The 14,677-nt window shown below is 45.8% G+C and overlaps 1 protein-coding gene across 1 annotated transcript in view; it reads left to right on the top strand.

Moving 5' to 3' along the window:
* Positions 1-6,945: 6,945 nt before the first annotated feature.
* ACVRL1 (activin A receptor like type 1) overlaps positions 6,946-14,677 on the top strand; it is a 46,041-nt gene continuing 38,309 nt past the window's right edge. Inside the window, exon 1 of the mRNA XM_066613650.1 lies at positions 6,946-7,345. The gene's annotated coding sequence lies outside the window, so the exon portion shown is untranslated. The remainder of the gene's footprint in view (positions 7,346-14,677) is intronic.

The following is a 14,677-nucleotide window of genomic DNA, read 5'->3' as shown; positions in this document are numbered from 1 at the left end:
CCACTGTGAGATGCAGGAAGCTGGACTAGATGGGCTTTGGCCTGATCCAGCGGGGCTCTTCTTATGTTCTTAAGTATGCATGCATATATTTGCATCAAGCACAGCTTTTTACTATCACAGATAGTGTATGTATTGACTGGAGAAAGTAGCAGCTCCTGCTGTTTTCTATTCTCTGCTATCATTTGGACAGAGAAAAAACAACATGCTTCAAAATCCTGCCCTAAGAGTGTTGGACCAGAAACAATAGTAGAACAGTTACTCTGTCTCACCACCTCAAAGACACAGGAAGGGCCTAGAGTCAGCGGCGTCGCTAGAGTGGTGTGGGGAGGGTGGGCCACATAGGGTGACGCGCACAGGGTAACACCACTAGTGGCCAAAATTTTTTAAATCTTGGTGTTTTTGAATAATACCATCATGGTAAATATCATCCTATGCGTAATTTCATGCACAATGCAAGGAAACAAACTGCATTGAAATATCTCTGTTCTATCACAAGTTACAGCCAAAAAACCAGTGGGGCAGGGCAATGGTGTATCAGCATGCCCACTGCCCGGGGCACTGCCTCGCCCACTGCATGCGAGGAGGTTCATCATGGGACATGCTGGCCTCCCACACCGGGTGACACAAACCCTTGTGACACCACTGCCTAGTGGCAACACCAACTGGTCAAATACTTTAGAAAAACTAAAGCCAAAATCACACAAACCCCTAAGGGCTCTGAATGTGAGGGAACTAAATGGTCCAATGAACTGTTCCCATATGCTTTGAGAAGGCTTTGAGAAGGCTGCAGGACTAGCAAGTATTCGTATTTAACCAAAGATCTATTACCTTTATTAATTATTAGTTCCTCGTCATGATTTCCCATATGTGTGCTCCACCTTGTATTCTGCCTGCCCCACCCAGGCAGAATCTTCAAGACATCTAAATACTAATTACCCCTGCTAATTGGGTAAGAGGCACTTTTTCAAGTGGGTGCTCCTTTTTTTTTTTTTTTAGCAGGGGGAGAGTAACTGGCCCACCTCACCCCAGCACTGTCTGTTCTAGTGGCTGTCTGCTGGTATTCATTTGCATATTTTTAGATTGTGAGCCCTTTTGGGACAGGGAGCCATTTAGTTATTTGATTTTTCTCTGTAAACCGCTTTGTGAACTTTTAGTTGAAAAGCGGTATATAAATACTGTTAATAAATAAATAATAATACTAACTGTCTTTAGAGGCCGTTTTCTGGCAGTGCTCCCATACCTTAAACAGCCACATGATAGGTATAAATGTAAAGTTTTTCACTTACTGAACCGAAATGCTTCTCCCAAAATTCCCGTTTCCTGTGATGATTTCCTGCCTGTTGTGTTCCTAACGCAGGCACAGGGATGGGGGGAAATGGTGCCAATCCTGTTTGTTGGGTGAATTTGGAGCTCTGTGGGTTGCAGCTGAGTTACACAAAAAAAGGAAAAAGAACGTCATCCTGCACAATACATGACTCTCGACCAGTGCCCAAAGAAAAACTACGGATGTCACGAGTTCTCACTGAAAAACACACTTCCACTGTCAAATGAGGCAGTGATGACAGATCAGCTTAGAAATAGATGGGGGCAACTGACTCCATGATGGGTGAGTGGACAGCAGAGATTTCTAAGGAGGAAGAAAGATGGCTAATGTGATTAGAGAGAAAGGTATTCCAAGTCACATTTCCTGCAAGGAGGAGACTTCCTTTTCCCGCCTGCATGGCAACAGACCTGCTTTTATCAGATCAAAATTGTTTATTTCCAATCTGAGCGATGCAGACTCAACAAAAGTTCTTTTCTTTCCCATCCAAGGCTCTGAAATCATCCATTGGCTAAGATGACAAGCGGCCCAGATGATATGTAATGACCCACAGATCTGGGAAAGTAAGACAGCTCAGACAGCAACGGAGTCTGAAATAACTTGGCAATGACTGGAAATAGGCTGGCTCCACATCTTTTCACAGCAGGATGTATCAGAGGAGAAATTTCATTTTGGAAACTATTTTCTTCCACCCACCCACATGATATCATTGACAGTTTGAGTATATCAAGTATTTCTCCTTCTTGCTGCCGTGAATCAAAATGTGGTATGTGTGTCCCTTAGGACACCTCCTTTTTAAGTGTCAAGTTGCACTGATTCAATATAAAGATCACATCTTTTGAAATAACTTCTAACAGCCCAATCCTACTGCCAGGCAGTGCTGGTCTCCCACATGCTGTCCTGGCAACGGCCGTTGCAAACATGCCATAAGGCACATTGTGGTGACCGGGAGAGGAAAGGTGCTAGTGGCAAGGCCAACGCTAGTTGACACTGGACCTCCTCACTGGTTGGACGATTGCGGGGGCCTGTGAATGGTAAGTTCTCTGTCAAGTGGTAGAGAGGTGTTCTGGGGCGTGGGGATGGTGGCAGAGTGGCAGGGAGAAGATGTTTCTGGGCAGGAGGTGGACCAGGGATGGTTCAGGTCTGGGAGGAGGACAGGGACAGCAACTGAGGCTTCTGCCACATCCTCCCAGGCCTTTGAGTTCTACGTGGGTCTACTTGGTTCTGCGCCAGCTAAACAGCTTACACAGGTCCAAGTAGACACATAAGGGCCGCCAGGGCCTGACACGGGGTAAGGGAACTAATGTTCCCTCACCTCAGGGAGACCTCTGGTTGCCTCCCAGGCTGTATGGGATACATTGGCAGCTGTTTTGGTGCCACTATACTGCAGGGCAGCAGCCAGCATAGGACTGGGCTGAAAAATTTGATTGCATGAACAAGCCTTTTGGGTACCCTGTGGTTATGTTTAGGCAGAACATTGAGAGAGTCGTTGTGAGGAACTGACTAGCATGTCCTGAGGAACTAACAGGAGGAAAACAGCGATTCACAGGATGCTACAGCAAAGGTTTTTGGCCGGGCTACTGTAAAATGGGTAGAAGTGCTTCCTCTTCATGCTGGGGAAAAGCCAAACCTTGTGACTTCAAGTTCAGATCTGGCTTTTTCCAGCACTGTAAGGAAGTTAAGGGGGGGGGGGGTTGTGATGTGATTTATGGCAGGGGTGTCACTCATTTCATATTGTGGGTTGAAGTTAGCAATCATTGTGCCTGCTGAAGGGATGTCATTAAGTAGGAAGTGATGTCATTAAGCAGGAAATGACCAGAAATAAGCACTTTCTTCTCACCTAGGTATTCATTAGCTGCAAATGACAGAAGCAAAAACAAGTAAATCATATTTTCATATTTTCCCTGATCATATTTTCAAGATATGGGAGAGTCCAATTTTCATACAGGTTACCCTTTCAGCAACAAAGGTTCTGCTGAGTTCCTTCTAATATTTTCCCTGCCGTGTGGAGCAGTTAATGACCAGAGCAGTACATAATCACTGTCATCTTAAAATGGGCAATGGCCAATCTGCTCTAGTCTAGGCAACAATGAAGTACAGGTTGAGCCTACTTATCCACAAATTTTGGATCTGCTGATTTGGCTCAATGGGGGTCCCCCAGACTCCCACTGATTTGGCCAAACCTGAAGCCTCTGGAGGCAACCGAAGCTATGCTCTAGTTGCCTCCGCAAGCTCTTCTGAGGCCATGGAGGCTGCACACAGCCTCCATGAGCCTCAGAATGACCTATGGAAGTCCTAGAAGGGCACCCCCAGTTTTCAGTCAAAAACCATAAGTGCCCTTCTAAGACTTCCGGAGACTTTTCTGACCCCCCTGGAGGCTGCACGAGGCCTCCACGGGCCTCGGAAAGACCCTCTGAAAGCATCCAAAGGCCCCTGAAAGCACTGGAAGGCGAAACTGGGCCAGAAGACACTTCTTTTTACATTCATCTTCTGGGTTTAGGGCTTTTAATATGGGGATTTTATGCTATTTAGTGGGCTGCTTTTTTCATCATTTTATCATTTGCTGTTGGTTTTTAATCCTATTCTAGGTTTTTATGTGTGTGTGTTTTTTTGATAATTTTTTGAGTGTCCACTTTGAGTGCCCAGCAGGGAGAGAAAGAGGGATAAAAATCTTGTAAGTAAGTAAACAAACAAGTAAATAAATAAAATGATAACAGACCCTCTAAAAAAACACAGATTTACATCACAAGCCTATGCATGTCTACTCAAAAGTAAGTCCCATTGTGTTTCATGAAACACGCACCTATAAAATTGTGTATTGGATTGCAGCTGTAGACTCTAAATCAGGGTCTGATGCCAGAAATTTCTGCTGTACCTCGGTATGCCAAGAATTGAAGTTTTTAAACTTCCTTAAGATGCTGTCTCTTTTTGGGTGGAACTAGAAAAGCTATTACGATATATTGTGACTTTTTGAAGTTCTCTTTTTCTGCTTCCCAATCCAAACCATGTCCAATTTCATACACCTTCTCCCTGCCCCCTTTACCCCAAGCTAAAAAGCCACTGTTCATTTTGGTAGCCCTCCTTTGCACCTCTGTACAAGGTTCTTTGTACTTTTTCTCACAATATTCTTTGGAGACGGGGCAAACAGAAGAACACTTCTAGCTGCATAGCACACAGGCCAGCATCACTCCTATCAGTGATCTGCACTCAGGTCTGGCTACCAAACATCACTTCTATCAGCGATCTGTACACATCGCCTGGCTTAGAGAACAATAGAAAGGGATAAGAGCAGATAAGAATTTGTATTACAGCTTTGCAGCTCATCAGCTGAGAGCAGATAATGACCCAATAATTGAGAAAGCCCAATTATCACACCCACAGGCAGGATAAGGAGCTAATGTGGGCCTGATCAGACCTTCGGGCCCTGATTTATGGCATTTCTGCTTGTAACAAGAACCCAAAACTGGCAGTCTCAACTCAAGTTTGAGAATTCTGGTTGTACTACTGCTTTTTGTACTCTGTATTTGGACTATACTTGGTCCTTGGTCTATTGATCTATTTTCAGATACAGGTGGGACAGATCCGTTCCCAAACCCGCTGCAGATACTGAAAATCACGGATAATCAATTCTTCTATTTTCTTCCCACCTGGGCTCTGAATTTGACCAGAACCTTGCTCCAGTTGTGTCCGGAGCCCTTCTGAGTCTCGGAGAGGACACGCTCCACCTTGCATGACCTCTCCAAGGTTCAGAATGCTGACCGGAGCCTTTAGAATGCGACTTCTGGTTTTTGCTGAAAACCAGAAATTGCTTTCTAAAGGCTCTGGGCAGCATTCTGAGTCTTGGAGAGGCCATGCACCGTGGTGTGCAGCCTCTCCAAGGTTCAGAAAATCTCCCAGATGTGGCCAGAAGGAGGTTCCGGTTGAGTCTGGGAGATCTACAAGGGGGCTATCGGGGAGGGGAGTCCAAATACTAGATCTGCAGATAAATAGGCCCCACCTGTCTTCTGGAAAACAGAATGTTAAGGCAGTGGTAACAAGTGAGAAATGCTTCCCCATGGCACGGAACTACATTCCTGTCTCTTTCCAAATGTCACATCTGCTTTTAAAATGAATGAGCAGAAATTTTGCCTGAGCACACAATTTACTAGAGATTATGAATGAAATCTACATAGCAAAGCAAAGGGCCTAAGAGATGAATATAACCAATAGGTTGTTATACATTAATTGCAAATATTTAGAAGATACTTTCCCAATTTCAATAAAGACTTAAAGGAAAAATAATTAACAGCCCAATCCTATTCTCTGCTGCTGCCCCCACTGATGTAGCAACACCAAAATCGCTACCACTGTGTCCTATGGGGAGGACAGATGCAGAGGTCATTGAGGACCCAATCCTATCCAACTTTCCAGCCTCGGTGCAGCTGCAGTGCAGCCCCTAGGCGAGGAAACAAATGGTCTCTCACCTTGTAGAGGCCTCTATAACTATCTTCTCACCATAGGATGCAGCACAAACCCCATTGGCATGGCTACACCAGGGCTGGAATTTGGATAGGATTTGGCCCTCATTCTCAAAGCCTGTGCAGCGCAGAAAGGTCTACTTGAACCTGTGCTAGCGTGGACCCACACTGCGGGATTGAGTCCAAGAAGGAGGCTAGGATTTGGTGGCCATTGCTGCTGCCAAACCTGTCCCCTTCCAGACCTGACCCCCCCAGCTCTCTGTTCTGCTCTCCCCCTGCCCCTTTTGCCACCTCATTCAGCCCTTTCTTGTCCCTGTTCCATCCCCCCTTCCCTGTCCCATCTCCCCCGCCAACTTATCTACCCTGGCAGGTCCAGGGGAGTCAACCAGCACGTATGGGAAGGTTCCAGCCTCCACACAGTGCCAAAGTGACATTTTCACCTGCCATTCTGTCAGCACGGCAGCGCTGCCCATAACTCTTTGCATTTCTAATTTCATTGACATGCAATGTGATCCTAAACATCCGTACATTAAAAAAATATATATGCTGAGTACAATGGGAACTCTGTGAGTTCCGAACCAGCACTGTAGTCTTGAAAATGAGTGATGAGAGATCACCATTAAATAATTCAGATGAGTTCAAAACATATCTCAGCAGTTGCAATATGTGTCGTAGCAAGCTGTGCATGACATGGTGTGCCTTAGTGCTCGTGCGTATGCTCTGGGGACAAGAGAGTTCACAAATTCCAGTACAGGGATCAGTGAGGAGGGCTGAGTGAATGACAGTCCTAAATATTCACATTAACTAGATTTGAATGAGGCACCCCTAAAAGGCAAAAATAAAAATGATATAGGGTTCGTGATTTATCAGGGACCAGAAAATAGGAACTTGGCCCTAATAAATAGGATTGGTTGGACGCATGAATCTAGTATAATGGCAATAGGGGTTGTTTAGCTGTTTCTGTGTTACAAGGAACAGGAGATCACAAAGAACAATTGCGCAGGGCCCCACTGTGTTTTGGAGGAAGACAGCTTGTGTGTGCATGTGTAGATCTGTGCTCCGCAATAGGAAATGCTTTATTAGCTGGGAGTGGTGGAGAAAAGCCAGGCAGGAAGAGGCAGTAATAAGAAACATTTTTAACTTCTCCCACATCCAGAGCCTGCCAAACCACTGCTTTCGAGTGAGAGGGAAGAGTGGGGGGGCAGCTAGAAAGAGGATCCTGTGTGTCCCTTTGCCTTCAACACACTGGCTGCCCTAAATAGGATGAAGCTCAGCTCTAGCGAAACCTGAATCAGGGACGCTGTTCCCTTTCAGTTGGAAAATCCAGGAAGACTTGTACCGTCGTCAGGAAGACCTATGAATCCATCGCAGGCCAGACTTCTGAATACAGTGAGGAGCTGCCCAGGGTAATCTCAGGAACATCTCTCTCCCAAAAATATTTCAGACTTCGGTCCTGAAGGAAATCTTACATCTGGGGAGGTGTGAGCCCAGGCCTGCTGAAAGCAGGAAGGCAGCAGGATACGGGACTGGGCCAAGCTGGACTCCATTCCACATACAAAGACACTGGGTAGGTTTTTTCTTTCCTTTGACATTTCAAATTTTTACTTGCATGAAATAAAGGGGGGGGAAGCTCCCAGGCAAAGCAGGAAAAATATTTCATTTTCCTAGGATGAAATCTTCAGGCACAAGGCCCTTCACAGGATGAAGATGATGTTTAAATCTCCGAGCATCAAATTCTTATCAGAACAGGCAACCTAGGATTTTTCCAGTCAGGCTCTCCAGTAATCAATAGGAGATTACCCCAGATGGTTGCTTTATGCTGAGCCAGAACATCTGGGTTAGGGCTGTCTGTAGTGATGTGACAAGCAGTGGCTGTCTAAGGTTTAAGAACCAAATCCTATCAATTTTTCCAGCATCAGTGCAGCTGCCATGCAGCCCCAAGGTAAGGGAACAAACGTTTGTTCCCTTACATTAAGGAGGCCTCTGTGACTGCCACCCCCCACCTCAGGATACAGCACACACCCCACTGGCACAGCTGCATCAGTGCTGGAAAGTTGGATAGGATTGGGCCCCTAAGAATTATTAACCCTACCTGGGATGCCAGGCATGTTCTGGCACAGGAGTGTTCTATTGTAGCCATACTTCACTATAATGATTTGGATGAAAGGTCCTATATATTTGACAAACTCAGAGAAACTTCTTTTGAATCCTTTGCTGAATTAAGTCATTTCTTTAACTCTTCTTAGTTCAGCTGAGGTGGGAAGCTTCATGAGATACTGGCACAAAGCTTTCCATGATTGATTGTAGATGGCAGAACCTGTTATCCAAGAAAAATATGGAGTTTCCACCATGAGAAGTTCTAACAGATAACCTCCAGAGATGGTTTAAGATTCTCCCGTGGGATGTAAAACCACCAGCCATGAAAGATGAACTTCTTACAGCTCAAAGAGGCCTGGTGGAGATTGCGTCACTCTGTGTGACTGGGATTGAGAGCCACGATCAGAACAAATCCTACTCTTCATCTTCACTGAACAGCTGCAAAGTAGCAATGCAGAAGACATGATTTGCATCAGAGAAGTGGCAGGTGGTGGGGAGTACTCAGACTTTCCCCCATCTGCCACTTTCTCCATGGAAGGAAAAGCATCTGATGGGGAGGAGGTTGTATGGGAAAAGCTGTGGGTGGGGAAAAGGTTAGGCTCTTTCTGCTTCCCTGCTCCAGATCATGTCCTCCCCCAGATGCTCTGCAGCTCTAGTTCCCAGGCCCAAGCATCTCCTGGAATGTCCAGTGCAAGTCTTAGTATGATCTGGCAACCTCAGCTTTGTTTGATTCACTGCACCTCAGTAGTGGAAGAAGAATTAGACTGTTGGTTTTCAAACTCCATGGCTCTAAAGAACCTTTTTTACATTGACTTGCCTGTAAGGTGTATCCTTTTTTGGTCTTAATAACACAAGCACTGTTGTATGTTAATTAATGACAAACACTTTACTATAATGATTTGGATAAAAAGGCTCTATATATCTGAGAAACAGCACATCCTCCCACAACAGTTTCTGTATCAGTTAAACTGAGATCAGGGCAAAATATCCCCGGCCCTTCATTTGCATTTTTCAGTGCCTGAACTGCCCTTCATGCCATTTTTCTTCTCAAATGCCCTTTGGCGTGCTGCTTTGGGGAACCCCAAGTCTTTTCCTGTTCAGAAAAGATGCCCTCCATTCCTCTCAGAAGTGGTTCTGTGGTGCTGGCACATGATAACCAGGCCAGCCAGCTGTAATAGCAGTGATTACTTTCTGCGAAGTCAGATCACATGCTGAGGCTTCCGCTGCCATCTGACTCCACATTGCATCTGAGACTGGATACAATTTCCTAATCCAATTATCTCCATTTCTAGCTCTACCCTGTTATCTGTTCCATCTTTTGGTCTATCGCTGAGGTTCTTAACCTGTGGGGCTAGCACCCCTAGGGTTGTGTGAAGGGGGTCCAGGAGGAGTGAGGCACTAACAGAATTGAGAAAAAAAATGCCTTGAAACACAGGTATCAAGTCTATTTCTCATACCCAGACTAGATGAGAAAAAGCCATAATATTTTTTCTTATTGGCCATAATGTTTATTGTTTTCAGCCTTCTCATTGATCCCTGCCAACCCCCTGGCAACACTTTTCATGAGTTTTTCTGATGTCTTCAAATTCAGTGAACACATTTTTTTTTCTATGAATGAAATTTAACATTGTTTTTTGAAGTTCCACTTTTTGCCAATGTACACTTGATGCAATTTCAGGAAAACAGCAAAAAATACTGAAAGAAATAAAGTAGATGTATAAATACAGCCCAAATCCTAACCAACTTTCCACTACTGGCATAGCAGTGCCAATGGGATGCGTACTGCATCCTGCAGTTGGGTGGCACTCACAGAGGCCTCCTCAAAGTAAAGGAATGTTTGTTCCCTTACCTTGGAGCTGCATTGCCCTTATGTCAGTGCTGGAAAGTGGGTTAGGATTGTGCCCTACATATTTTAGTGGGGTGCATGAGCAGTTTGAAATTCTCCTGGGGGTCCATAAGGCATGGAAGGTTAAGAACCTCTGCTCTAGATAGCTGCAGCTAGGTCTTTGTCAAATGAGTACTGCAGGCTAAGATCATACATCTGTAACTGACAGAAAAGCCTTTGCAACCTGTGAGCTGTTGTCAGATAGCGCCTTCCTTGCAATCAAGCTTGTGGTCTGTTTCTGCCTCAAGTGCCCTGCATAAATAAAAGTACAAAACTTCTTGCGATCAAACACCATGGCAAATGTCTCTTTCTATCTGCATATAATTACATTCTGCCTGAGTCAGAGCCCTAAATGCCCGACCTAGTGACTCCATTGCGCACCAAGTTTTAGCATTAGAGTTGCCCCAATACCCTCTTTACACGCATCTGGAGACACTTTGGTCTGATGTGTGCTATCAAATAACAAAGCACTGGGGCCTTTTGTATTAATGCTTTTTGCTTCTCAGACTCTGTCTGATGTTAGCTTTCCCATGACTGTGGTGCATATTTCAGCGGCAGTGATCTTAAATGGGTAGTACAGTCAGCTAGCATGAGGATAAAGCTTCCCACAAAATCAATCATTCCCAGAAATGTTTGAACCCCCTCCTTGATAGCATGTTTCCAATAGCATGTATTCATGAGGGATCTGCTTGAACTCCCTGAGCTTGACAACCTTTCCTCTAAGCACATTGTGTCTAACTGTTGGAATGTGCATTTCTGACTGTTTCCGAAATCCACAGGAGGCATCGAGAAGAGTGAAATATTCTGACCCTGAATTGGAAAATGTTCCCCCTGAATTATTTGGGGTCTGGATCTAGATAGACACATGGCCTTTTTCTGCAATCACCAAAGATGAAGGGCTCGGTCCTATCCAACTTTCCAGCACCAGTGCAGCTGCAGTGCAGCCCAGAGGCAAGGGAATAAATGTTTCCTTACCTTATGGAGGTCTCCATAACTACCATCCCACCCCAAGATGCAATGCACATCCCATTGGCACACCAGGGATGCACAGCCCTGGCTACACCAGGGCTGGAAAGTTGGATAAGATTTGGCACTAAACCCTCCCAGTAGATGCGTTAACCTTTTCTATAATTTTAAATCAACCAATTCATCCTATTTCTTTTCTTTTCTTTCATAATGCAAGAGAAACATTTCTGGGAGCAAGAGTAGTTGGTCTCTTTGGTGTAGTCAATTCTATATCATATTCTATGCATAATTACCCATTCCCTCAAAAACATCCGTAAAATGACCCTCTGCATTACTGCCTTTGCTCCTTAAGAGCATCATTTTTTTGGATCAGACCCAGCACTTCACATGTTTTAAGCCCCTATGCAGATGGCTCACCACCACCATTAACAATTACAAAGCATTTTGAACATTGCCTTTCCAGTTAACTTTCAGTTCACAGGTAACAACAACTGGTATAACTCTTCCCACTAATGCTCACTGTTTCACATTTCTTTTGGTGAGCTTCCTCTGTAGCCCACCAACCACATTTTCAGAAATTGCTTTAGTTTGCACTCAGTTTAAAATTTCCTGCACTGCTATTAGTCTCAAATGTAATATTCTAGTCCTTTGGTGACTCTGCCTCTTCTAGAGGCAGAACTGTCTTCCTCCTCTAACGCTGTGTGCATATTCTGCAATGTTCATTGCCCTTCCCTGCTTCATTGCTCTGCTGTTAGCTGCAAACTCTGGCAAAATGGCCCATCTTCAGGGGTGTCACTGGGTTTGGTGTCACTCAGTGCATGCAGCAGCCCATCCCACCCCTTCTGGCTGCATTGGTGTGCCACTTCTGACCCGTTCTCACAAAGGCCCCTGAGCTGCTCACTCGACTCTGCGTCACCTTCTGCAACACCCGACATCAGCAGTCACGGCCGGCTGCTTTGCTGGGTAGTGCCCCAGCATGCCTTGTGCAATGCCAGGCAGCTTCTTTGGCTGGTTAGTGCTCCAACTGGCATAGCACAAGGCATGTGGGTCTCTTCAGACCTACAGCAGATATATAGCTGGTGCAAGTCCAAGGAGAGCCAGGGGGCAGGGTGGGCTTAAAAATGGGGGATATGATCTGGCACGTGCAGCTGAAGCCAGATCCATCCCCTTCCTCTCCGACACACACCCCAGTTTCTCCCCAAGCATCCACATTACTCCTTCCTGCCCACTGACCACTCCTGCCACTAACATACTTCCTCCAGCAGTGTCTGGGTGCTCTGGTGGTGTACACAGGTTGCACACGGTTGCCAGCCATTCAAACTGGTGGCTGCTTTGCACACGTCAATGCTGCATCTGCAGCGCCAATCAAATAGGGTCTTCCACCAATGGAATGTTAATTCCATTAGCAAAAGTGGCCATAGGATCAGGGCCTAAGCCTTGTAGCTGCAGTAACATGAGAACTTTATCACACATTGATCAAGGCTTAGACTACATACTTAAGTTGCATATAAGGTATTAACTGCCAAAGGAACATCTTTGCCCACCATTAGGGCTGCCTAATAAATAGGTAAAGGCCAGTAATGGGCTGGTATAGCAGGATGCCTAATAGGGCACTGTGCAAGGGTGCAGCAGCACCCTTGTGCAAAAATGTTATGGCAACACTTTTAGAGAGTGCAAATTGTGGCAAGTTCTGCAGAAATGGCCTGTGCCCTCTACTTTGATTCCTTTAGCAGTATTTGTATGTTTGCCTGAACGGCTGCATGCAGGTTGTGTCCAATTAGTTTTTCTAATTGGGTGCCAAAATGTGCTAATCAGTCTTTCTCATGTATGCGTGGTTGCCATCAAGGAGTACAACCAAAGATTTTCCTAGAGATGCCAATACCCTCATTCATCCCAGCCTTTATTATGGTCCATAGCGACAAGCACGGTTAGAGCTTAAACTTCTTTCTCACCCTATTCCACAGAGTCAACTACATACCATATTTTATATGCACACTACAACTCTGTGATGTAGCTTAGCTTAATAGACCAGGGGTGCCCAAACCCCGGCCCTGGGGCCACTTGCAGCCCTCGAGGCCTCTCAGTGCGGCCCTCAGGGAGCCCCCAGTCTCCAATGAGCCTCTGGCCCTCCAGAGATTTGTTGGAGCCCACACTGGCCCCACGCAACTGCTCTCAGCATGAGGGCAACTGTTTGACCTCTCGTGTGAGCTGTGGGATGAGGGCTCCCTCCACTGCTTGCTGTTTCATATCACTGATGCAGTAGCAGCAGCAAAGGAAAGGCCAGCCTTGCTTAGTGCAAGGCCTTTTATTGGCCTTGAGCTATTTCAAGACCTTCATTCATTCGTATAAGTTCATCTTTAATATATTCATTTATGTAAACGTATGTAAATTTATTCAAATTCTAAATGTAAATTAATTCTTTTTTCCCCTGGTCCCCAACACAGTGTCAGAGAGATGATGTGGCCCTCCTGCCAAAAACTCTGGACACCCCTGTAATAGACTATGGATTGCTAAAAGCTATTTTTAGTGAGCTCCATGGCTTGGTGGGTGCCTCCTACAACAGCCTAGGCACCACACACTGGCACATTAATGTGCTGGCACACTAATATTTCATGTTGCATAGACTGACTGCTTTTAGGTGTGACAGTTAGCAGCAGACCTGAGTTGCCAGATAGGAACTATGGGGTTTTTCTTTATACACTCAGAGCCCAATCCTATCCAACTTTCCAGTGCTGATGCAGCCACAGTGCAGACCCAAGGTAAGAGAACAAATATTCCCTTACCTTAAGGAGGTCTTCGTGACTGTTCCCCTCCACCACTGCAGGATGCAGTGCACATTCAGTGAATTATTTCAGAGGCTATTGGTTTGAGCCTCACTCCTGCAGATACAGGCCACTGCATGCCAGGTGTGTTGGAGTCAGACTGTAATGGTCAGTGTCTGGAGAAAAGTTGGTAGCAATATAAACCCTGGGCAGAGGGTTATATAAATACAACTATTGATGTGTTTTCAGCAAATGCACCTGCACTGAAAGGAACCAGGGACCCATAGAGGTCACTGTGAATTTCAAGATGGCAGAATAACATCTGTGGATACTTTGGCCTTTGAAGTAGTCAAAGGGGCTAGTTCTCATATGCCCTTTTCACACATGCAGGCCAACACCCCAGTTGCTTTCTCGGGGGACGGGGGGATGGAGACAAAGTGCTAAGTTTTTTAGGCGCCTGATCGCCCATATAAAGTGGCCCCTCCCACTTGCTTTCAGAGCATTCGTGGTTTCATAGGCGGTGTCTCCTCTACTTTGCTCTCGCAGCCATTAATGGCTCTGGAGATGAGAGGGAGGGCCACTTTTCAAGGGCATTCAGGCACCTTAAAAACCTATCATTTTGCCTTCCCTATGGGAATGCCACTGCAACACCCATATACAAGGAAACATGCATTTGGTCTATTGCTGGTGTAGAAAAGTGACTCAAAAGACTGTGATGTGAGTCAGGACGTCCTTGCTTCGAATCTTGCCTCTGCCATGAACTCACTAGGTGGCCTTAGGCAAGCCACTTTGCTTCAGCTCCCCAACTGAAAATATAGGGAAAATCAGGGCACAATCCTAACCAGGTCTACTCAGAAGTAAGTCCTATTTTGTTCAATGGGGCTTACTCTCAGGAAAGTGTGGTTAGGATTGCAGCCTTCCTAACCTTATATCTGCGGTTTTCAAACTCTCCAGGAGTTTGAAAAACACAGTACGTCCTTGCAGGGGAGAGGAGGGAGGCAGCGGCGGTGAGGGGGAAGGCAGCAATGCAATCTCCAGGATCACGTCGCTCAGGGGGGGCTGCAGGGACTGCAGGATGCACTCACCAGTCCCTGTAGCAGCATCCTGGGGGGTGTGGGGAGCTCTGCAGGAGCATCTGCAGGGCTCTGCAGCCTGCAGGAAGTGAAAACGGAGCGATTGCACTCTGCCT

Source organism: Tiliqua scincoides, chromosome 2 (genome assembly GCF_035046505.1).
Source record: "Tiliqua scincoides isolate rTilSci1 chromosome 2, rTilSci1.hap2, whole genome shotgun sequence".
Classification (NCBI taxonomy): Eukaryota; Metazoa; Chordata; class Lepidosauria; order Squamata; family Scincidae; genus Tiliqua; species Tiliqua scincoides.
Note: the sequence above shows the minus strand (reverse complement) of the source record. Positions and strands in the feature narration are given on the sequence as shown.